Genomic DNA, 26,907 nt, shown 5'->3' with positions numbered 1-26,907 from the left:
CCATGGCATGTCTGCAGCTAGTGGGGTTTAGCTTTATTAACTTGAATGAACCAGTAAATACTTAAAAAGCAAAAAGTCATAGGTATTCAGAAGCCAAGTAGTTGAAACATGAGTTTATCCTTAAGGAGTGATTTGCATATATCCCCCTAGGCCAACACTGCAGTAGGTGTAACATACTACACAGTTAATCTTACTTAGCTGGGTCTTTCTTGTTTTTACTGAATGGTTTCTGTGTGTGATCTTTGTACCCTTTGGTTTGGATGTTATTTGGCACATTTTGTAAACAACTTAATGTTTATGGATATCTGGCTTGGTTTTAAGCGCTGTTTCCAAAGTATGGTTGAACAATAGTAACACCCATTTGTTAACTAGGTATGTCCTCTGGGCACTAAGTCACTCTTCCATTTTTGAGGAAACACAGAACCAATGCCTGGTTACGTGGCTTGCTCAGATTCATACAATAGACAAAGCAGGGCTAAAGGAATCAAACCCTATACCATGGCATCTACAGCTCACAGCCTTAAACCCCTGCCCTAATTACCAGACGCTAGTCCAGTTATGCTTTACTGACAAGTTCAAAAAAAAAGAATGAAACATGGCATGCTTGCAGCTAGTTGGGTTTGCTTTTATTGACCTGAATGCACCAGTAAAGACTAAAAAAAGCAAAAAAAATACAAGCATTTAAAAAGCCATGCAGCTGTAACACTGGTGTGTCCTTGAAGGGTAATTTGCATATATCCAATGGGCTGCCATGACAGGAAGGTTAAATTGTAATGTTCATGTTCTGAAGTAAATGTAAGTAACAACTCCTTGGAGATGGATATAACCTCCTTGCCATATATAATACAATATTATACAGTTTGTGATGCAAAAAGTGTATTGTTTTTTCATTTTATTTTGTTCATAAGGAAGGCTCCCTACATTTTTTCTAAGAGTTTAAAATCCCTGCCATGACATCATGAAAAACTGAACCCACAATGTCTCACTACATTAGTCAATGTGCAGACTCTTGTACTTCCATGCTAAATGTTTCAGGAGTAGTGTGATGATAGGAGGTACTGCCAGCCATGTCAGGAGAAGTAGGGCAGTGTATGTGTAACATATGCCAGCACAGCTAGCTGGAATTGTGTAAAGAACTATATATCATTTTGTATATCGAACTGATTTGTACATTTGCTTGTGTTGAAAAATGTATACGTAAAGCTGTTTGTGTTAAAATGCATCAACAGTCTGCTCTGCTGGAAAGAAATTAAATGTACATGCATTATTGTAACTGAATTAAATGTATATGTTTTAACAGAGGAAACTGGAAGAGAAGAGATTAATCTCAGTCCAGCCAATTTTAAAATATGTCTGAAATTAAATTACTTTATGGGTTAAGCCATAAAGATATTATCCCACAGTGTTGAATGGAGATACATATGCAATATCTGGGCTAGAGAATAGTTTGTAGCTCCTGTAGTAAGACTGGAATAGTTTTACCATTTTATGGCTACTACATGCTTTAAAAAAAAATTAGCTAATGTCTAGTGTGCATTGTAGCACAGGGATGCTAAACACTGGCAGTGTCTAGTGATGGGGTAGTGCAGGAAATAGAGTCAGATGACCAGATGTGCGTGATGTCATTCTGAAAGCCAGAAATAATAATTAGATATTAGTAGGAGATTACTGCCAGTATTCTGTATTCTGTTTTGAATCTGACAAGGACCACTCACACACTTAATTTTGCCTTGCTCTAGTAAGTGACCAGGGATAGTAATTCTCTAAATCAGTTAGGAAAATATAGTGAGAATAGTTATGTATTGATTTTGCGTAACTGTGTGAATCTTTCCAGCTGTGTTATTTTCAATATTTCCTGTGTCTGAAACTCTGGTGTTTACTGTAAATAGATATTTAGTATTCTCTTGTTCTTTTATTATTTATTATTAAATACATTTAAACTTCTCACTGTGGCTGGTTCTTTTAGAAAAATATTTAAGTTTTGAGAGTATTTACATATATTTGTTTGGTGATAACTCTGGCCACTCCTGAAAGCCTTGCTGCTGGTTAAACCACCATTTGTATTAATATTGATTTCACTCAGTAAAATTGGGTACCCTTGTAAGAGCCTTAGATAGCTGGCTTTGTAGTGCCTGGAGGCATTGATAACTACCTTATAGTCTGGACAAAGGTGGCATAGCTAGTAAATCTGTGCAAACCTTTCCCAGGTGTGTGCATGTGTGTGTGTGCGTGTGTGTGTGTGTGTGTGTGTGTGTGTGTGTGTGTGTGTGTGTGTGTGTGTGTGTGTGTGTAAAAATTTAATCTCAAAGAGTGCATGTGTCAGCTCCTTGGAGCAGGGACACAAAGCACTGGTTTCACAGAGAGAGCGGTGGAGAACTTGGCTTGGCCACTCGGCTGAGGACTTAACAATGAAGCTGTGCCAATGGGGAGGCTTACTGTGGACCTGGAGGGAGACAGACATAGAAATCCAGACACCAGGCTGACTGTGTTCCCTGTGTGCTCTTAAGGGAAATTGTGCTTGATTCAGAGAGGTCTGAATCTGAAAATACTGAGTGCATCCATATTTGTTTTCCAGGAGAACATCCCTCCCCAGTGTTAGTGGTAAGGATTCAGGCTACTTGATTACTGGCCAGAGTGGGGATGTCGCAAGTAGTTTTTCTTCTTTTTTTTACTTCATAGAAAGACACACTGACAACTAGTTCTTGTGAGTGGAAAACCTCACATTGAAAATTAACGTGATAATGTAGCAGTTAAACCACAATGTAAATAACCAGCTGCTCCTCTAAAGATGTAAGCTTGTTTCCTTACTCATAATGCATAGCATTTGTATGTAAATTATTGCTTAATACCTACAATGATGTTATTTTGTAACTGAAAGTCAGACAGCTCACTATGATCTTCATTTTTTTGGGAAATCAGTTGCAACTTTACTATTAGCAGAGTAACAAGAAACAACATTAATTGTTAAACTTCTGAAATTGATCAACACACTTGGGTCTTTCTTGTAGTTTTTACTGAATGGTTTGCCTGTGTGAATTGTCTGCCCTTTGGTTTATTTTACATATATTGTTGTTTATATGTGCATGTGCTTGAGTATATATATATATATATATATATATATATATATATATATATATATATATATATATATATATATATCAGGGGCGGCTTGTGCTATAGGACTGCAGAACTGCATCCCCCCCCACCTGTAAAAATGAATAAAAGAAATTAAAAAATAAAATTAAAAAAATAAAACAATTGCACGGACTCTGTGCATGGTTCCTGATAGCTGTGTTAGGCAGACCAGAACTCCATGCACATATGCGTGCTCATTCCTGAGCTCCAGACTGCTCTCTTAGGCAGTCCAGACAGGAAACTCCATCCTTCCAGCCCAGAGGTCTGTGCAGTGACAACCGCACAGACTGGAAGGTCACTGGACTGCATTGCCCACAGGCAGGAGGCTCCTCACATTTCACAGGACAGGATGCTCCAGCCGTCTCGCAGGAGACCCATGTGCAGGCCATTACAGACAGGAGGATTTAACTGGTGCTCTCATTGGCTATTACAGGCAGGAGGATTTAGCTGGGCTTGGCCATTACAGAACTTAGCTGGACTGCAGAGTGGATCAGCCAGTAGACACCTTAACAGCAGGTGTGTGTGCATGTGTGTGTGTGATGCCCCAGGTGCTGGGTAGAGAATAAGGCTTGAACCCTGTACCTTGGGCCTTGGTGGCAAGAGCCTGAATTCCATACCCACCACCATTTGCAAATATGTTGCAGATTTATCCCTCATACTTGTTCTATTCCTCATAAAATTTGTGGTTTCTGTATTTTTGTGCCCTTGCAAAGCCAGTAGTGCATTGGTGCAGTGGTAGCATTGTTGCCTGACAGCTACAAGTTCTCTGGTTTGATTCTTGACTGGGGTGCCTTACCTTCTGTGTGGAGTCTTTATGCCCTCCCTGTGTTTGTTTCCTCTAGTGTCCTCCCATCTTACAAAACATGCATCTGTCTGGAGTGTTTCTCACTGGGCCTCTGCTAAAAATTATCTTTTGTTCCAAGTCAGACTTTCCTGGTTAACAAATGTTAAAAATGACATGCATTTGAATATCAGACTTCATATTCTTCAGAAAGTGCATGGTAACACAAAAGCTTTTATTTTATTCTAGCAATTTTCTAAGTGTATAAGATGGATATTTGAAATTTGTCCCTATTTTTGGGACTGTATTCCCCCATTATTGGCTTCATCCAGGTTTTTTGTGCTAAGGTTGAGAGCTATGGTAAGAACTGAATTCACTGAATATGTTTGGGGGCTATATTCCCCCATTACTGGCTTTGTCCGGGTGTTTTTTGCTAAGAGATTGAGAGCTATGATGAGAACTGAATTCACTGAATGTTTGGGGGCTGTATTCAACCATTATTGGCTTTGTTCAGGTGTTTTGTGCTAAGAGGTTGACAGCTGTGCTATGGTGAGAACTGAATTCACTAAATGGTAGCCATTTAAGTTTCCGTCTTGCGCTTTCACAAAACAGCTGATTTGGCATAGTGGTATGTTACTCTGACTGTTTTGCATAGGGTCCTGGATTTAAGGCTTTGACAGTGAAATGTATGGTGGTAACACAGCATTTTATTCTAGCAACTTTCCAACATTATACAAGCAATGTTTAAAATGTGTTCCTGGTTTTTGGGCTTTTGCCCCCCCCCCCCGCAATAAACTTTGTTTTTTTCCAGATTTCTTTGTGCTACAAAGTTCAGAGATACAGCTGAGTGAGTAGATTTTACAAGGAGCTGAGAGCTGCAGGGGAGCAAAAGTTTAGTGCTGCTTATGCTAAGTCTGCTTGCATTGTTAATAGCACAACAGATAGTATACTTGCTTTTAATGCAGAAGGCTGTGGGTTCTACTCCCACAGTAGATCGATGCATTACTGATACTGTACTGTGTTGCAAAAGTGGTGGATGCTGCAATCCTTTTTGGTGAAGATACCTAGTAACTATGAACCTGTAATCAGTTTGCCATCCATTCCCTATTGCAATATTACTAGCTTATCATTTTTTTAGTGTAAGATAGGCAATTTATTCCTCAAGGGTAACAGGCACTTTATTTGTAGATGAAACTATGACATACAAAGTTGTTTGCTAGCATCAACCTCTTCATTAGTTACAGATCTCTTTAATGTGGAATTATTTAGATGACATTTACTTCTTCAGAGATTGTGCATATGTACTGATACTGGTGAAATGTAGAAGTTTGAGTAGACTGTTATGATGGAAATGTTCTGAATTAGGCAGTTTTGTCATTACTGGTGCATGCATTTTGTTTCATTGTTTACTGGAAAATTTTCAAAACAATAAATTTAAAACACCCTCTAAAACTGTACTGTATTGTACAAGGAATATAATTTAATACAATCAAGAAGGTGTATGAAAGAGCATGTGTATGTTTTGTGTGCAAGGGGCCTGTGATTTGAAAACAGCCCAAACCCAAAGTTAATCTGCCACTGGCAAAATGTATTTTCTTTGAATGTGGGTTTCAATGCTGTTTCAGTGAATGTGAGTTTTCAAGGGCAGAGAAGTTTTAATGCTAAGTCTGTTCTCATTGTGAGACTGCATTGCTTTGTTTAGCAGATATGATATCTATTAGTGTTTGAGCTGTAAAATGCAAAATAAAACTTTCAAATGAAGTCCAAATCATCACAGAAGTAAAGCAGTATGCACATTAGTGTTTATGTTAAATGGGGTGAAATAGCCAAGTAATGGTTCATTGGAACGGCTGGGGGGGGCTCCATCCGACCATAATTTTGTGAGGGGGGGAGGGCAGCAAACTCAAAGACAGCCCCAGCTGAACTATACCTCTCAACTGTCCAGATTTTTGCAGAATGAATAGATTTTTGCTTCTTATTTTTGGTTTGTTCCTCATAAAATTTGTGGTTTTCTGTCAAATCATTTAGGAATGAAGTCACTAAATAATGACAGACACTGAGTTTCAGACTTCATAACCTTCAGAAAAATGCATACTAAAGCAAGACCTGTTATTCAATCAACTGTCTCAGTTTATACAAGAGCAATTTTTAGTACTGTTTAAATGTTCCCCCCATATATTTGGCCTTGTCCAGATTTCCTGCATTAACAGGTTGAGAGGTACATGCAAATAAATTGATTTATAGAATTAGGCATATCCAAACCTCTCAACTTTCCCTGATTTTGGCTCAAAATGTTGCTCTTCCCCTAATAATCCCTCTGCAAAATGGCAATTCTGGAAGAAACCATGGAAGGTTTACAATTAATAAATAACTGTAATAATCAGTTATAGATTATTTTTATTTCAGAAATGCATATAGATTCTTTTATTTTGTCAGTTGCTCAAGTTAGCAGTACTAATATTAAAAAGTGACCCTTCTTTGACAGGTTCCCAGCTGTATTGTGTGGCTATTTTATATTTTTGAATCACATTTTTGGTCCATTTTTCATAAAATTCTGTTTTTTTTTTTGCAAATTAGTGGCAAATCATTAAAGACTGAAGTTGGAAAATAATGACAGACATTTCAGTTTCAGATTTCATACCCTTCAGAAAATTCATACTAATGCAACACCTACTATTCTATTATCTTTCTAAGTTTATAAGAGCAATATTTAAACATTGTCCTTATTTTTGGGCCTTTGTCCCACTTCTATGTATGACTTTGTCCAGATTTCTTGCTCTGAGGTTGAGAGGTATGACAAATATGTCAGGGCCATCGCAGTCAGCCAGAGACATTTTAAATTGTGACATACTTGTTGCACCCCACTCCCCCATGTAGTGACTCTGGATGTGTCCAAGCAAAGGCAAGGAGCAGTTATGCAATGTAAGTGTGCAGAGTATCCCCCCATCCAAGGTAAACACAAGTACTACAATGGCTTTTCATCTGTCCTTGATTTTGCAGAATGTTCTGGTTTCTGTCATATTTTTATACTGCTGATTTATGCTTATTATTATTCAGAAAGTGCCTGTTGCTCTGTGTTTAAGTAGCAATGCTTTAATGACCATCTGGTAAGCTTGTCTGAGAATGTAAGATGCAAGCAAGTTTTAATAAGCATACTGTTAAAGAATTGCCAACATTGAAAGCCTTTCTGTTGTTGCCATGCAGAGAATACTTACATAACTAGATAACATATAAGCCTTTGGTATTGAAATGCATATGACAGTATTTGTAGTAAAGGACAGGATTACATTATTTTAAGAGTTCATTACAGGCTTTACCTGCAAACTAAACAGAATGCCAATCTATCATGTGTGGTCCATATCCTGTGCAGTAATCCTTTAAGCAATGGATGTTGAGCTTGTTTCCTGTTTGCTTTTCATTTTTTACTTTGATCATGTTTTCCCCATGATAGATAGTAGATAGTTGTTGTCAGGCAGCAGGTCTTTTTTGGATAAGAAACATTTTTACAAGTGGGGGTATCACAGAGATTGCTACTTTCAGCATGTTACTTGATAGTTTAATAAAGCTGAATATAAATTATAATTAAACTGGAGTACAAGGAGAACTGGATTGAGTTGAGTGCTGCTTGTTTTTCTTATACTTGATTTTGACTAGCATTCCAATAATGTATTTAAAAGGTAATTTATTTTTTCATGCCTCACAACCTTTTTGTTTCCATATAGATATTTAGTAAGCTGTCATGCAGCCAGCCAAAGGATTGAAATATGTTTATTCTTCTACACTTCATTTTGTCTTGATTGGACTCTTATAATGATTGTTTGGCACCCAGGGCAGCGCAATTAATTAAAGTTACAGTTTTTGTGGTTCTGAGCATAGCTCCTTCCCTTTCTAGTTGGCCACACCCATTACCATTGACCGCACCCATTCAGCTGTCTCCTGCAGCCCTCCTTTGATTTGAAGTCACCAGCCGCCACTGATATATATTTATATATATATATATATATATATATATATATATATATATATATATATATAGATATGTATATAAAAAAAAAATATATATATATATATATATATATGTATAACGAACCCAAGCAGCTAGGAGGTCAATCAATTTAGCATACAATTGGAATATACTTATGGTAGATGAAAAAGTCAGGGATATAGTAGGTAGCTATCCAACCTTCGTGTATAGTAACATGAGGAGTCTCAAACAATCTCTATGTTATGGGGATTTAAATATTAGTAATTTACATCCTTCTTCTAGAGTCTTTGAGGCCACTACTAAATGTGGCAGGTGTGCACAGTGTGATTCCATAGATGAATCCTGCTACTTTAGACATCCGGATAGTGGACGTCTTTGGGAACTAAGAAATAGCAGTAACTGTAATACCAGGAATGTTGTTTATGTGGCACACTGTGTGACCTGTTTTTGTTTTTACGTAGGTAAAACCAACAGGTCACTGCATGAATGTATCAGGGACCATGCCTATTGTTACACCAGAGACCATGACTATAGTGCCCTAGCAAAACATACTTTGCAAGAAGGATCTGAACATACTTTTTTGTATCAGGTCTTGCATGCTCAAGCACAGACTATACGTTTAGGAGACATAATTAACCAAACAGAACAAGCAGAGCTCCGTTGGATTATTAGACTGGGAGCACACAGGGGCAGGGGTCTTAATGAGACTGTCTCTATTAAACCTCATTTGAAAAATAGGAAGTTACGCTAGTTCATGAGGTTGTGTGTATTATTATTTTTATATTTCTTATATTTTTATTTTTTATAAATGTTTTTTATAATTGTTTTTATGTGTTAGTTGCACTACGCACTTTTTAATTGCTTCATCAGCGAGTTAATTGATTTATTGATGGATTAATGCAATAGTCACATGATGTTGGGAGAATGTATATAATGTTAGGTCTGAGTTCATTTTGAATATGTCTGAAGAAGCGGACTGATTTTCCATGAAAGCGCTCACATTTCTTTTTGAAGTTCTGTATTAAAGTTTTTCTTTTTATTACATTCGTTTTAGTTCGTTCCTTGTAAGGCTGTAACACTTGACTGGATTGTCACTTTACCTAAATTGGTTGAGCTCCTAGCTGCTTGGGTTTGTTATACATAACTTTTTGGGCTTTGGTGTGTTTTTCGTGATACATATATATATATATATATATATATATATATATGTGTGTGTGTGTGTGTGTGTGTGTGTGTGTGTGTGTGTTTGTAGAGAGAGAGAGAGAGAGAGAGAGAAAATGGGTCTACTTCAGAAGACTGATAAACCAAAAGACTGATTCCCAAAAGACTGAAAATTCAAAATACTGAACACATTTTTAATGCAGGGGGCAAACCCCCCTGCACCCCTCATGTGTGGCTGTGCTCACCACACTCCCTGCTAACTATATATACTAACTCCAAGATTGCACAATAATGGAGAAAGGGCAACTTACACCATCAGTATTTTTAATTTTCAGTCTTTTGGGATTCAGTCTTTTGGTTTTTCAGTCTTCTGAAGTAGACCTGTATATATATGTGTGTGTGTGTGTGTGTGTGTGTGTGTGTGTGTGTGTGTGTGTGTGTGTGTGTGTGTGTGTGTGTGTGTGTGTGTGTGTGTGTGTGTGTGTGTGTGTGTGTGTGTGTGTGTGTGTGTGTGTGTGTGTGTGTGTGTGTGTGTCTGTGTGTGTGTGTGTGTGTGTGTGTGTGTGTGTGTGTGTGTGTGTGTGTGTGTGTGTGTGTGTGTGTGTGTGTGTGTGTGTCTGTGTGTGTGTGTTTATTTCTTAGAATGTTGTTTGCATATTTGCTGCCATTCATCTCAAGTTTATGGTTTAGTTTATGTTTTTGTTTGCATTCTTGTTTTCCATTTATTACAAGCTTATGGCTTTAGACTTTTTATTGTCTAGGTACACAGTTGTGCCAAACATCTTTGGTTTTCCAAGATGCAAGAATGCAGTAAAATCAGTTTACTTTTTGTCAAATTTGGAGTTTTGGTCAGTTTTGGTATAGCTGAACTGGAAAATCTTCTCGGAGGTAAGTTTTCTGAGCATGAAGTGCTAGTCTTATATTCACTGCTACCTTTGTTGCAGCTGTTAAATATTTTAGCTGTACTTTCTTATATCTGTGTATTTCATTTGATTTAATATATTTTTACATTTGTTTTTTCCTACTGTCTTACTGACTGACATTTTATTTGAGGGAGCTGTTATAGTTTTAGGTTGATTTTTTATTCAATTTTTCCCATTGTAATATAGGACAAGTAGCTCTAACATGACTGTTTGCTTTTATTGGGCTTAACACAGTCAACCTGCAAATAATTTTGGGTGATATGATCAATCGGCAGATGCTCCAATATTTACACTTTGTACTAATACTTCATTTTATTGCCATCCATTTTGGTGGAACATGCTGATAAGGACACACTATATACCTTCAATCACATTTTTTCAGTGTTTACTTCATGTCTTAGTCTTCCAGGTAATGTTGAGCGTGCTGAGTATATTTATATTCTATAACTGTAACATTGTAACATATTGATGATGTAAAATGTGTTTGTGCCTTTAAGTATGTCAAACATGTTCTCAAACTGTTTGGAGTATGGAACAAGTTCACATAGAAAATGGAAAAGTCACAATGACTTAATAGCCAATTACTTTAATATAAAAGTGAGAAGCCTGGAGAGCTAAATTAAGAAATCTAGTTCCCAAGAGAAGGAAGATTGCAGAAGTGATGAAAGGAAGACCTAGAAGTGTGGACTGAGAGAGGTCTCAGTAGAGTCTAACCTGAGGGACTGTAACTTGGGGATTGTGCTTGGTGGAAGTCTTGATTCTGGAGCTGAAGGTAACCCCTGGATAGGTCTATAGCCATGGAATGAACCGAGGAAGTATTTTAGCTTGGAGCAGAGGCTGAGAAATAGTACAGAAGCCTACAGCCTAGGTCCTTCCTGTATGTTGTTTGACAGCCTGTACCCTGGAAGGATTGTACTTACTGGAAAAGTGTTTTTTTCGTAATTGCAAAGCCAAGTGTGCTAACATTTTACTTAAAAAATTTAAATAAATGTGAGTTTTATGTATGTCAAATCTCCACTGTCTTCTTGGATCCTACAAGTACAGACATTACAGGTTCACCTTCATGATGACAAACATCAAGATGCTATCATTTACTAGAGCTTGCAAAAATGAGTTTATAGCAGAGTTCCAATTATTCATTCATGTGTGTAGCATCGCAGCCCCCAAACTTCCCTTTCAGAGAAGTTAATTCCCAGCAAACCCAAATATAATATAATCATCTCCAAAGTCAATGCATCTCTTTCCAGCAGCAAACTCATCAAAAATGCATGTATATATTACTGATATTCTATATTCTGCTTAGCTAAGTATGCCATTCCAGCATGTTATTAACTTATATTAACTTGCCCATATTCTAGTTGTTATTTTAACTGTGAACCAATGTTCTGAACTCTTACCCTCTGGTACTGTAATGCATATACCCACATTTAAGCTACTTTAACAATAACATATGTACTTTGCATGTATTTAAAAGGCCATTGCCTCATTGTAATTAAACTTCAGTGTGACATGGAATGCTGTCTATGGATAGTCAGTTGTTGTTGTTGTGTCTTTCAGCTTTTCCCGGTTAGGGGTCGCCACAGCGGAACTCCGGTCCGCTAATAATTGGCAGTAGATTTTTACATGCCGAGTTGCCAGCCCTGATGCACAACCTTCAACGAAGGTACGCCCATTCACGCATGTCTCCACACAGAAGACGCTCTAGCTGAGAATCGAACAGGACAATGTTTTACTGTGAGGCGACAATGCTACCACAGCACCACCACAGCAGCATCTCTATGGATAGTCAGTATGATGTGATAATCTTACGTAACCTCTGGGCCTGAATGTACAAGCCTTTAATGCATAAATTGACAAAATTGGCAACATTTCCACTTTCTTTATTTAAATGCTTAATATTCCAGGTCATACCGGCTGACATTGATTCAGTCTCCTTACATGTTCCATGTGAGGTAGACACCATATAATAATTATTAGTCTATTACATCTATTATGCATTAGTGACTCGGCATCCCTGTACTTAAAATAAAACAATTGGTAGCATACAGCATTCCCACAGCACTGTATCAAAACTGTTAGGCATGAAAAAGATGAAAAAGGAAGAAACAACTGCCCACATATATCACTGAAAAAAAGGTTTTGCTTTCTATAGAAGTACATAAACAGAGTAAGAGCATTATAATGCATTTAGATAATATAATCTTCTTGTCTCAGTGCACCTTTTTCAACATATTTTTCTATTTGCTACTATTCATTTGTGTATTTGTCACAGTTCTTACTCAAGTATCAAAATTAGCTGTCATGTATCTGGGCCCCTTCATACTTTTCAAGGGCACAAAGCAAAGATGTCCATCATCACTTCTGCTGTATGCAATATGTGTCAAAGAATCTGTAATATAGATTATACAAAATGACAGTTGCACATGTCATCTCTTTCTCAGCATAATCTTCATAAAATGGTCTAATTTGCATTCATTGTTTTATAAGTAGATGGATTAACTCATTAACACCTGTATGGCCTGCAATGTCACACCTCTAGCAGTCTATTCACATCTTGCCTTCCAGAGTATTTTCTGAAAAATAAACTTAAAAGCATAAGATTAACAAATGTAAATATTTTGTGAACAATAAAAGCTATTAAAACTGTATAAATAGCAATGTTTTCAGTAAGAAGTATTCTTTACAGTGATAATACACAGTACAGTCATAGGCTTTTCTATAAATGCTGTAATGTATTATAATGCACATAAATCCCACATTATATTTTTTCACAAATAAAATTTCATATCTTGAAAAGTATACAACCTAGACATCTATCGTTAGTACATTTTTGTTAACCATGCATAGCTTTCGCATGACAACAAGAAATTCCTCTATAAGTGCATGTTTATTGAGATATTTACATAAATATGAAAACATATGTTTAATTGTATAATTGCCAATACAAATAATACTGGATATCTCTCAAGATGTGCAACTTAGGGTGCAAATATTAAAGGCAGTTTTCTTCAACGATATTTAGGGTTTCACCTACTGCCAAGCAACAGTCTGCAAATCACTTGTTTTTTGAAGTGTTAAATACATATATAATTACTAACAAACAATTAGCAATATTTCTAGTATAGTGTAAAATAAATCAGCATTTTAAGTTAATTGTCCTGTTTACCACATCAGTGTTTCATACCATATACATCAATAAAATGTAGGTCTCTCATTTATGAAAATATAAATAATAAGTGGCAAATAAAGATCAATTTCCCCACTGCAGGACATCTTAGACTAACAGTCTTAGTGTCATTTTGTTAATAACCCCTTTCCCTTTCTAATTCATCTTCTGGCTTTTTCCTGGTTAGGGGTCACCACAGTGGATCACCTGTCTGCTCATAACTGGCAGTGAAGTTTTACAGTGTTGAGTTTCCAGCCTGGCACCCAACCTTCCACAGAAGGCACACACATGCATGCAATCACGCCTAGGGTCAATTTAGAGTGTCCAATCCACCTACAGCATGTCTTTAGGATATGGGAGGAAATTGAAGCACATGGAGAAAACCCATGTGACTACAGGGAGAACATGCAGACTCTGCACAGAAGGCACCCCAGCTGAGGATCAAACTGAAGAGCCTCTTGCTGTGAGGCAGCAATGCTAACCGCTGCACCACCGCGGCCACCCCCTTTCTTAATACTGCCTATTATTAGCAGGTAAGTCACTTAGCTAAAGAAGCCAGACACAAAAAAGGTTCTGGATGCCAAAAGATATATTGGTGTGAACTGGAAGTATACAAAAAGGCATAACAAGCTTGAGTGAGGTAAAATATGGATTTGCAAGAGGAAATGCTAAGTTAAAATTAAAAAGACCTATTCTGAGTTAAAAAAAATATAGCACCTGGGGTGCATCTGAGGTCAGTGCTGGGTCCTATATTGTTCACTATATTTATGTCAGATTATCCTTATTCAAAAGTTATTTGGGTAAATAGATTTGCCGATGACACTAAGGTCGAATCCATAGTTACTAATACAGAAAACTAGCATGTCAGGCAGGACATTGGAACTATGGTCAAGTGCAAATGATATGGAGTTCAATGCAAAGAAAAACAATGTGATGCATTTAGGAGGAACTACATTTTGTTAAATGTACGCATCAAATAATATGATATTGAGAAATGTGCACAGAACACGAAATCAAGGGGAAAGTTTGATAATAAACATTTGATGTGCATCTATTAGGAGTAATAAGGACATTTTATTGTGTCATCAGAGATATTCTACAAACAGTTTTTACTAGGGATGTTGTATTTCTTATTCACTTCCATAAATCTGTGTTTAGATCAGCTTGTTCATACAATATTATATAAATAAAGACAATTGACAGGATACTAAGTTTCTAGATGAGACATATTAACAAATTAAGAAAGTATAGGTATATACAAAGGCTGGAGAAATTGTACCTGTTCACTCTATGTTACAGGCTTCTAACAGGTGACCTCATACTTACAGACAAAGCAGCATGTAACAGCAGCTATGCAACTGACTTAGATGTTGAGTTAAAGCAACACACTTCAGAAACTAAGAAAAACAAGTTGTTTATACAGGTATCAAGATATAAAAAGAGATCCTTTCATACCAGATTGCGTTTATGGTGGAATACATTACTAATAGTAATAAGAACATTGGAAAATTTGAGTGTCTTTAAGAATTTAATTGTATTAGACATTTTACAACTGTATATGTTTATGTTGAATTGTGTTAGACATCTAATATGATTTATGCTTTATTATTGGATGTTACTATGGCATGCTAGCATTTGTATGCACAAAGTTGTTTTTAGTATAATAGTATGTATGGTCTATTTTCATAGCTGCACCTTGTTCACTAATGTTATTCATGTAATTGTGTTGTGTGTAGACAGCTCATACTAGTGTCTAATTATTTCTATATAATTGTGCTGTTACTGGTGGATAGAATCACATTAGAGAACCACGACAGATTGCTGCTCGCTATATTTTTATCTGTGACTGCATAACTGTCTGGGTTTTTGTTTTCTAATGTTCTTCCAATTGGCTCAGTATCTGCATATACTAAGTAGTGGTTCAGGACATTGTCCTGCATGTGGTAGCTATTTGCTCAGTGTGTTTTTTTATAATCTTTATAATATATATTTACCATCTCAAAAGTGCTTACTCCTCTCTGTACTCTTCTTTTGTAGACCTAACACCACTCTTAAGTATTCAACTGCGGTACCACCTTTAACATTCTTATAAGAAAAGCGCAGTCCGGGTCTGAACTGTCTGCAAACAGCTACAATTAACTTTGAGTATGTGTCTACCTGTTTGAGCCAATCTTTATTTTCCCCTGGAGAGCACTCTACTTTGGCTGTAAGCAGCCCACCACCACCACCACACACACACACACACACACACACACACACACACACACACACACACACACACACACACACACACACACATCTTCCACTTTCTCTTATTCCCTTCTGTTAGCAAATAGTATCCATAACTGATCAATACTGTGTGTTTGTTAATTTAAACTATGACCACAGTAGCCTACTGATAGAAGGTTATCCTGTTTTTCCACCTGAGAAATTAAGAAATGACTTACAGTTTCAGAGCAGTCCTTGGTCAATTGTGATTGTTTCTTAACACATACTTGTCTTTGCTTTGTGATTGTTTCCAGCCCCCTCATACGAGCAACTAACAGGGTCTCTACCCGCTTCGCTCCCCACCCTGCCCCCTATTCCCTCCCACCCCCAGTGGTCCCACATTTATTGCACTCAAACCCCTCCCATCTTTCTAATAGCCAACCACAGCGCTAACCCAACACTACCTCCTCCATCTTCCCACTACTATCACACCTCCTCAACTAACATGTACAAGCATACCTTTCCTATGCTCACTGCATGCACTCTGCTTGCATATCTTACATCCTACCAAAGCTCCATCATTCCCCCACTCAACCACTACCACTGTACTACTACTCACACCACCACTCATGTCTCACCCACACTCAGCTCCCCTCCCACCAGCTCAAGAACCATCCTTATGCACCCCCCACATATTCTACCAACTATATTACTCAAACATAAAGCATCCCTACAACTTAACATAGTAACCCTCCCACCATACCTATTACCCACAGAGCACAATCATAATGTTTCCCTTATAAAAAAAGGCATTCAAAAACTGAGAAAACTAATAATCTCATACATATCAAAACTAGCCCTAAGTGGAGACATCCACCCCAACCCTGGCCCTACCATCTCCAACCCCAATCCTCATAATCAGACTAGAAACCACAACTTCTCCCATATTACAGCCAATAGAAAGCCAAGTGACTTCCTTCTACTAAGCCTAAATATTAGAAGTATATCCAACAAAGTCCATGAACTCCATGCCACCATAGACTTGTACTCCCCAGATATAATCAGCCTGACAGAAACCTGGCTAAAACCTCACATTACCAGTGAGCAAATACTCCCTACAGGTTACGGCATTCTAAGAGTAGACCGGCTAAACAAAAAAGGAGGTGGTGTAGCTATAATATTTAAACAGCATCTAAACATCCAGATCTTAAAATCATCAGCTCCACAAATAGGCAATGAAGAAATAATATATACAAACCTCAAAATTAACCAAAACAAAACCATCAACATAATTGGATGCTACTTCCCACCTGGCCAAAACATCCCTCCACTAGAAAACCTCCTCAGCTGGTCTACCCACCATCTCCCCAAAGAAACTATCATCTTAGGTGATTTCAATATTGACTGGCAATCCTGTTCTGGCAACAATTCAACCCAACATGTACACCTTCATGGCTTCACCCAACTAGAACAGTCACCAACCAGGATAAATAAAAACTCCAGCAAGCACACTACCCTGAATTGGATACTAGTCAGTAAGAGCCCCCAGTCATATATAACAGGCTGCTTATCAGATAGCCTCAGTGATCACTCCCCAACATTCCTACTCAAAAAATACATATACCAAGCTAAACCTGTCATCTACCATCAAATACGTAAAAAACTAAACTTTAACCCAATCACATTCATCTCATCCCTCAAAGAATGTAACTGTCATCCTCTAAAGTACCTCAGTCTAGATGAAGCAGTTGAATTTTTTAATACTACCTTCCTGAACATCCTTAATTACCATGCCCCCATAAGATTTTCCAGAACCAAAGCACAACCCTCCCCATGGCTACAGAAAACCACTAAGTCAGAAATTAAAAACAGGGATAAAGCCTGGGAGCACTGGCGCAAAACCAAAACCCCCTCAGCTGGACAGAAATTCCTAGAACTACGCAATAGAGTCAAAAAGCTAATAAAACAGGACAAATTCCAATACTACCAGCCTGCCCTAGACTCCTCACAACACAGCCCCAAACAATTCTGGCCCTCCATAAACTCCATCCTCCACCCAGGTAAAGTCAGCACCCCTCCTCCTAACATCCCTCACTCCTCAGAAAATATTGCTGCCTCATTCAACACACACTTCATCCAAACCATGCTGTCACTAGCTAAACAACACAACCCCCTCCCCTCCAACCCACACCTTCAACTAGTAATCTCCCCACTGCCTTCTCTTTTTCTCCTGTACCTACCTCCAACATAAAAAACTCTTAACTAAACTTAAACCCACCAAATTAGCAGCAGACAACCTCCCAAGTGAATACCTACAAATCGCAGCTGATGCTCTGGCCTACCCAGTATCCATCTTGATTAACCGATCTCTGTCAGAAAGTTACGTTCCCACACTGTGGAATATCACATATAATTCCCCTCCACAAAGGCAGGATCCTGCAGAACAAACCAATTACTGCCCCATAGCTATTCTCTCTCCACTTTCCAAAATAATAGAGAGATGCATACACTCTCAGATCTCAGACTACCTCCTTAACAACAGCCTCCTTTCCAGTACTCAGCATGGTTTCCGACCAAACCACAGCACCACCACTGTCTTACTCTCCTTTACTAACACTATCCTTCAGCATAAAAACAAAGGCTATCTCTCCTCTGCTACTTTCCTAGACCTATCTAAAGCATTTGACATGGTCCCACAAAAACAACTTATCTCTGTCCTCAATAACCTATCCTTCTCAAAATCAGTCACTAACTAGTTTCAGAGTTAGCTGTCTGATTGCCAGCAATCCGTTGTATGGCAGAATGACATATCTTCCCAACTACCTGTCTCCATAGGGGTTCCCCAAGGATCCATCCTTGGACTCCTACTCTTCTCTGTTTACACCAATAATCTAGCCTCTGCCACCAAACATGGCACACTCATACAATACGCAGATGACTCGACCATCATCTGCTCAGCCCAGTCCCAACCAAAACTGCAAAAAGTCACACAGGAAGCCTTTTCCTCTGTTGAAACATGGTTATCCGATGCCCAATTAATACTCAACCCAAACAAAACTAAACTACTCATCTTCCAACCCACCAAACATACTCAAAACAACTCTCACTTTAACATCACAGCAAAAGACAACACCACTATATACCCAACTGAACACACCAAATTGCTAGGAGTGGAAATAGACAATAAACTAAAATTTGACATTCACATATCCATGACCATAAAAAAAGTCCACAAAAAACTAGGAGCATTATACAGAAAAAAGCAATTTCCCACCAAAGCGGCAAAGATTTAAATAGCAAATTCCCACCTTATCTCCACCTACTTTATGCCTCTCCAATATATACCAACCTAAGGCAATGTGATCTAAACAAGCTAGAGACCTACTATAACAAAATCGCCAAATTCACCACAGGGGCATCCTAACATAGTCACCACTGTCTCTCACTTGCTGAACTGAGCTGGCTTGAACTCCCTCACCTTCTTCAGTGGTATCAACTCTCACTCACCCACAAACTAGTAAACCATCCACTAAATGTCCCATCCCTCCAGAATCTACTCCAACCCTATCGCACCACCTGACCACTAAGAACCAGCAACAAAAATCACTTGCAGATCACTAAAGCCAATAACTCTGCTGGTGAAGCACTATTCTCTTGCACCATAGCCAAATTATGGAACTCACTCCCACCCACAATTACTTCCGTACCATCATGCACCTACTTCAAAACGTTACTAAAAGCGCACCTAAAAACATGCTGGCTATGCCCTTGCAACTCCCACTCTAATATCATCCACCCCATCCAACCACTACCTTTCTTTCCACTCCACTAACTACCTTGATTATAGCAAGCTCAGATGCTCATAAGCCTAGTACTTATTATACAGCAGGAACTTCTCATTGTAACATTTGTTAATGTCTGTTATGTACTTCACAGATAAAGATTCTAGTTGTCTACGGATGTACTATGTTCTTCATCTGTAAATATGTTGTAAGTAATTGCTATGTAAATTGTTAATTGCTATGTAATCTAATGTAACTACTGTCTGTTTTAACTGTGGAGCTTTTCTCCCTGGGCCTCCGCTGAAAATGGACCTACGTCCAGTCGGCCACTCCCGGTCAAAAAATTTAAATAAATAAATAAGTGATCTGTATGATGGGTATGATAAAGAGGTTCTAAACTCTCAATTGATGGAAAGGTTTTTCAAGTTCTTAGTAAGCTCTGAGTTTGATTTATTGAACATTAAATGTGACTTACTGCTACTTTTGTTAGTCTGAGAAACTCTCTTGCATGCTACTTGAGGCGTGATTGTTCATAGGTTCATAGGTTCATAGGTTCATACTAGGCGATCTGCCCAAGGGCATTTATAAGCCTAGCCCATAGTTATGTGGCTTTCGCCACCCCTTTAGTTTGAAGAAAACTATGCCTATTATTTTGCTGTGCCTCTGTCAAGCAGTGACACTGAAGTAATCCCTGGGGTATATCTGCGATCTCCCATCCATTAGTCAAGATTCCTCTTGAACAAGGCCAGCGAGGTGCTCTGCCTCACATGTACCAGGATTTTGTTCCACAGCATAGGGAGTCTCTGGGTGATGAATCTGTCCCTCCAGCCCATTCTATTAATAACCGTGTCAAGGTTTAAGTCTCCCGCCCTTGTGGTTCTGAGGGATCTAGATTTTTTGTGGTGAAGCATATTCATCAAATCTGGGTTTGACATGGCCTTATATGTCAGGCACAGGTCACCTCTGAGCAAGCGGTATGCGACTGAATAGAGCTGGAGTTCTTTCAGTCGGGCAGCATAAGACATATTTTTGAGACCCTTTATCCTTTTGGTGAGGAACTTTTGGGGCCTTTCCAGCTGCAGCAGGTGTCGGGTCAGATACATTCCGAATGGGGCATTGTACTCAATCATAGGTCTAATGAGTGATGAGTACAGGGGGACGATGACCTCCCTAGATCTAGATGTGAATCCCTTCATGATCAGGTGGGCAATGTAGAAAGTTTTCCTAACTACTTTGGCAACATGAGTGTCAAACAAAAGGTTACTGTCAACCTGGGTCCCCAGATCCCTGATGACTTCTTCTGTGCTCAGTGGATTGCCACCTATATGGTAGCTAGGGGTAACCTTGTTTTTCCTGAAGGGTATGACTATGCATTTCTTGGCGTTTAACTTTAGGCCATGGCTCTGGCACCAGGTATCCGTTTCTGTGAGGCCCTTCTGAAGGATATCTGTGTCAGATGTGTTTTCGACTATGGCGCCCAGTTTGCAGTCATCTGCAAACTTTGTCAGCCATAACCCTCTTGTGTTTGCTTGTACTTCAGAAAAGTAGATGCCGAACAAGAGTGGTCCCAGGACTGAGCCCTGTGGGACACCACTTGTGACAGGCTTTGAGTCTGACATGGCGCCAGCAACTCTGACCCTGTGGGTTCTGTCACTTAGCCAGTTTGCAACCCATCTTGTGATGTATGGGTTAACATTCAAGCTGATGAGTTTTTCGATGATACATGAGTTGGGTATTGTGTCGAAAGCCTTTGCCAGGTCGAGGTAGGCTGTATGGACTGCCTTGCCCTCATCAATGGCCTTGGTGACTGTTTCGAAAAAGTCAACCAAGTTTAAAAGGCATGATCTGCCTTTGACAAAGCCAAACTGGGTTGGATCCAAAGTCTGCAAGTTCCCTATGTCTTTATTTATGAGTTCCATTATGATCCTCTCCATGGCTTTGCAGATAAGGCTTGTCAAGCTAATGGGATGGTAATTTCCAGGGTCGGTGGAGGCACCGCCCTTGTGATTGTGGTTTTCAGTGATACGTTGAATTTCATATGTGTTCCCTAAAAGCTTCAGCACTGCATATTAAATTCATACCTTATTCCATGCATGCAATTCTAAATATCTTTCATCATAAAAGATGAAATATTTCATCATCTCATAAAATCATATCTAATCAGCAATTCATCTTACAGGAAATGCCTACCTAGTTATAGGACAAGTGCTTACCATGTCTTCCTCATCTCATAAAATTCCATTTAATCAGCAATTCATCTTTCAAAAAGTCCTACCTATTACGTGTCAGCACTCATTTTATCTGTCATTTCCACAATGTCTGGCAATGTTAAAACTTTCATTTCTGCCCTTGTCCAAAAATAATTTATACCCTACAGGCAATATTGCAATATCCTTACAACTTCCATCTTGTGTTGTTAAAATACAATCACAGTTGCTAATGAATGTTTTTGGTACCATCCTAAACCAAGAAAAAGATCAGCATCCAACTTTAGATTTTATATCTAAGGAGGGCCTAACTGTACTTGAAATTCATGTCTATCATGAATCTATTATTGCATTGTAGATTTCAGACTGCAAGCAAACTGGAAATATTTTAAACTGCATGTCACTGAAGCTCATGTCCAAAACACAAAAGAGAAGGATCCATTAGGAAGGGGTAATAGGCTAGGAAGAGTCTCCTACTCCACCCTGTCCATGACATCCCCAAGGGAAGTGAAACATCACCCTGTATGCCCTCACCACCAGGTCCAGTGAGAGATGTAGTTGTCTGGGACAGGCAGGGATGTGACTCTACTGGTCACAAGAAGAGTCTTTCCAAGAGGCCAATGCTCATGTCTATCCACTGGTCCAGCAGCTTTCCCACCACCCTTACCAGTTTCCTGAGGTTGACATATCACCTACACCTTGCAGAGCCACCAGTGGTAAAAATGGCACTTCCAGCCAAAGAAGCACCATGTGAGGACTGGAAATTACTCAGCCTTGATTCAACCTCTAGGAAGGCGATTTCACTTGGTTCAAGGGCAGAAACAGGAGCTGGCTGGACACCCTGAGGAAATTTGGAACCAGGTCTGTCCAGTGACACTCCCATGGCAGCTGTTGTCCATAATTACAAAATAAAGAGAGAGGACTAATGTAAAAAACAAAAAAAGTTTTCACAGAGAAAGGCAAAGGAAGGGAGGGGATAATGAGAGAGACACTGCAGTAAATCAGTGTATGAACTGCATAGCAAGATAGTGCCAGGCATCTATCTTCTACCAGGGACCCTCAAAGGAATCCGTAAGCAGGTGCACCCAGTGCAGTAAATACAGGAAGATCTTCAATTCCCTACTGCACCAATGGGGTCCCCTGCCAGAGACAGAGCCACTGGAAACCATGGTAATTATCTAGATCTCATTCCAGAGAATAATGTCTGCTTGGTCATTGTGCCACAGTTAGCATACAGTTCAAGCAACATTATTGCTCAGCCTTCACGGCTTGCACTCCATATTTCTCTGGATCCCACACACCCTGTGCATGGCCACCCACTGTGCACAATCACTAACCACATCACAGCCAAATATTTCTGAATCCCAGCCAGTAATTCACTATATTATTGGAATTATGACAAACTGTTCAATCCGAGATCCAGTTCATATTCAGAAACAAACTGTTTTGAGATCTTCTGTTCAGAATATATCATTCTTGCTGTGGAGAACATTTACCTGACATTTTATTCACAGAGCATTTCTTAATCCCTATAAAATTATTTAAATGTTTAGATATAGTATTACTATTTGCTGGAACATGGAGATATGGGAAATAATTAAAGGCTAACCAAGTTCACATTTTTATTTCAGTGTGCAGGTTTTAATATGTTTGGGCAGGACTTTAAAATGTTTGCGGTCTTTATGATCTGATGTAGACATTATTTAATATTTCCATTCCTAGTTAGGTACTTTATCCCATTGTCTATTGTTGTAGTGTTCATTGGAAAAACATTCATGGCAAAGTATTACTGATTAATCTGAGCCTCCACCCCAAGCTATGTGCCCAGATTCGTGAACACCTATTTATTGCGATAAACTTGTGTGAGTGATGAGCAGTGTCAAGAATGAGTTTCTGATTCCAAAAACAGTATTACACACCAAGACACACTGCAAAACAAGGGTCTGCAGCCAAATATACTGATTACTGTATAATCAGCTGTGACTTGTGGTAATGATGCAAAAAATCATGGCATAGCAATTCAGAAATGTATAAAACAAGCTTGAACATGTTTCTCTCTCCTTAACACCAAATTACAATATTTATTTATTTATTTATTTTATTTATTTGCATTTGTTTAACCAGGATAGTCCATTGGGCCCGAAGAACCCGTTTTCAATGGAGTCCTGGGGAGAAAAGCCCTACATACAGATTACACAAGGATGAGGATATACATATACATTACATTTGAGTTAAACTTTGTACAATGCATGTGATTAAACATGTAGAGAGAGCTAAAAAACACAGGTTATACGGGCTATGCTATATATATATATATATATTTTTTTTTTTTTTTTTTTTTTTTGAGGAGAGTCAGTTCGTATGCTGGTAGCCAATGAGTAATGCTACCTGGGATTTTGAGTGACAGAAGAGAAAAGTAGTAGTGTAAAGAGTAGGTTATGAGGGGTGAGATCAGTATACTGGTAGCTCAAGAGTAGTGCTACCTGGGGTATAGAGTGAATGAGGAGAGAGAGTAGTAGAGTAAAGAGTAGGTTATGAGGGGTGAGAGCAGGAGCATGCCCATGTGGAGGTTAGATGGGAGTGGAGTGATTTTTTTTAAAGGATGGGAGGCTTGTAATGGTACGAATGGAGGGAGGAAGGGAGATCCATAAGAGTGCTAGTGAGAAGGACAGGAGGTTTTGTCCAGGAGGGTGGAGGGGTCCGTGAATTTCTATGAGGTTTTGATTGTTTGATCTTAGATGTCGTTGAGTGTGGTGCATTTTAAAGGTAGAAGAGAGTGCGGGGCAGAGGGATGGCTGGAAAATCAGTTTATGAGCATATGTGAGTTGGGTGTAGGAGAGGTAGTTGGGTAGTTCTAACCAGTTCAGTTTGTGGAGTGGTTCACAATGGTGGGTTGATGGTTTGTTGCAAGTGGCGAATTTGGCAATTTTATTGTAACAAGAGGATAGTTTGTTTTTGAGGAAGGATTGTAGGTTAGAAAGAAGAGGTGCCCCATAGAGAAGGAAGGGTAGGAGAAATGTTGCAGAGAGAGTAATCTTAGTAGCTGAGCTGAGGAATCGATTGTGACGGTAGAGCATGCCAAGTTTTTGGTGGGTTTTCTTTATGTTTTGTAGTAGATGGGAATTGAATTTAAGCTTGTCATCAATTTGAACTCCTAATAGTTTGGTTTCTGATAAAACTTACATGCTGAAATACAGCCACTAGAAAACTTTAAAAAATGTTATGGTTGCTGCAGCCATTATAATTCTGTATACACAACAGGCTTTCATACAAGGTTCTTCTGCTGCAGCTGATAGACCTCAGCCAAGAAGGCATAGGGTGTTCAGACCACATTTGACCTATTATGGACAACATGAAATATAAATGCTGGGCTGTTACAGGGTAGACAGGGGTACTCTACAAGAAATAATGGACATTGTACATCTTCACCAGAGGCCTGATGGGAATAATGGAGAACCCATCCCAGTATGCGTTACTTTATGTGTACTAGCTGCAGGGACTGTCCATTAACCTACACAGCACACAGAGTGTGGATCACAAACATCTGCCTCAAGAATACTTCACCAGTTCCTCCATGCACTGCAGCAACATGTGTTGGAGAGAGCTACCACCATGAAACATTTCAATGACATAGCCCAGTTCCCTGGGGTACTGGGGGCCATAGACTGCACCCACATTGAAATATAAGCCCTGGCTGGTAAACTGGGGAGGAGGTAGGTAAACAGAAAAGGCTATCACTCCATCAACTGTCAGGTTGTCTGTAATGCAGAAGGCATCATCTATAATGTGTATGTGTGCAGATCACCATGGACCCTCATACAGCACACCTATGACATGTATCTAAGATTTTTAAGGGGTGAATTTTCACAAGTGCATCTAGTGAGAGATGTAGGATATGTACTAGAACCTTGGCTCATGACTCCTATGGAAAGCCCACATAACCCCACTGAGCACGATTACAATATTACATATCCACAGTCTAGAAATATCATACTGCATGTATCTGGTCTGCTCAAATCATGGTTCCAATGTCTATATACAACTGGAGGTGCCCTGCAATGTGAACCCCACCACCTCTGCCAAAATACTGTCTGTGCCATACTAAATAACATTATACTCAGACAGCAGTTGCCATAGAGTGCCCCAGGACAAAGACTGCAATTCCCAGCACCACAGGCAGGGATAGGTGATACAGATACGAGGTCAGATGAGGAGCCTGCAGCTGGGGGATGATCATGGCAAACAGAGGCATGCTCAATATTTCATAGCAGTGGTTAAGAGGCAAAAAATAGCACACACGCTCGCCACTTCCGCAAAAAAGAGCAGATATAAACAGTAACACTAATGCATACTAACAAACTAGCCTTGTTTACCCATGCAGTGGCTGGCTACCATGAGCATCAGCCATAAGGCAACCCTAGGCTATAATGTTTTCCGCAGTAGTAACAAAGATGCGTAATGAACCTGTAACAAACAAATAATTCTAACTTATGTTTATGTACTGTACTTCACTAAAATCTAGTTTTGGTGATCTGTATACAAATCCCATAACAATGACCAATATATGCTGCAAATAAAGACAAAACCACATCTGATACATTCAGATGGAATACAAATAATAATATGTATTATGTTGCTACCCTGTGCATCAAGCATAAGCAGCCTCTTGTCAAACAAGCAGGGTGGGATAATATCAGCATCCTCTGTACAGGCCAATGATCAAGCATATCTGTTCAACATTATGACTACAGAAGCAAAGACAATTAATTAAGATGCAAATGACAAATTGTAATCTAACAGTACAAAGAAAAAGAATAATCACCAAAAACTTGCACTGCCTGTTCACTTTGTGCATCAGACATAAGCAGCCCAAGTCAGACACCCCAGCAGGGATCAGAGCAATCTCAGTATCATCTGTACAAGGGACTGATCAAGCTGTACTGTATAAGTAATGCTATCTCACTACTACTACTAATGCTATAGCTATAACCAATACAGCTAATAACTTTATCGAAGTTAAGCAGACTAAACAAAGTTAGAAATTATTACGTATCCTTATGAAAACATGATGTTTGACTAAATAAAAATTAGTTGGCCACTCAGACATAGGCAACCTTAAACCACAGAACTGTGTAAATGGCAGGGGATGATCATCATCTTTTGTATCGGGCTGCACACTGTGCAAATGAAGTGTGTGTCAGTGTGACAGAAGAGGTCAGAGCAACTATACATGTCAGGGCCATTATCTTCAGATGCAAAGAAGTACATTTTTAAGAATTTGTTTTGTGTGTGTGTGTGTGTGTGTGTGTGTGTGTGTGTGTGTCTGTGTGTGTGTCTGTGTGCGTGTGTGTGTCTGTGTGCGTGTGTGTGTGCCTGTGCGTGTGTGCATGTGTGCGTGTGTGTGTGCGTGTGTGTGTGTGGGGGGGGTGCCATGGTCATCACTGTGTGTGAGCCTGCAGAAACACAGACACAGCATTTGTGCTAGCACTGTGCCCTGGCATCCTGGACAGCTGTGAACCATGCATGACATGGGATTCAGTTCATCACTGATGCCCCTGA

The sequence above is a fragment of the Protopterus annectens genome, chromosome 10.part0 (assembly GCF_019279795.1).
Source record: "Protopterus annectens isolate FY-2018-M chromosome 10.part0, PAN1.0, whole genome shotgun sequence".
NCBI classification, from domain to species: Eukaryota; Metazoa; Chordata; order Ceratodontiformes; family Protopteridae; genus Protopterus; species Protopterus annectens.
Note: the sequence above shows the minus strand (reverse complement) of the source record.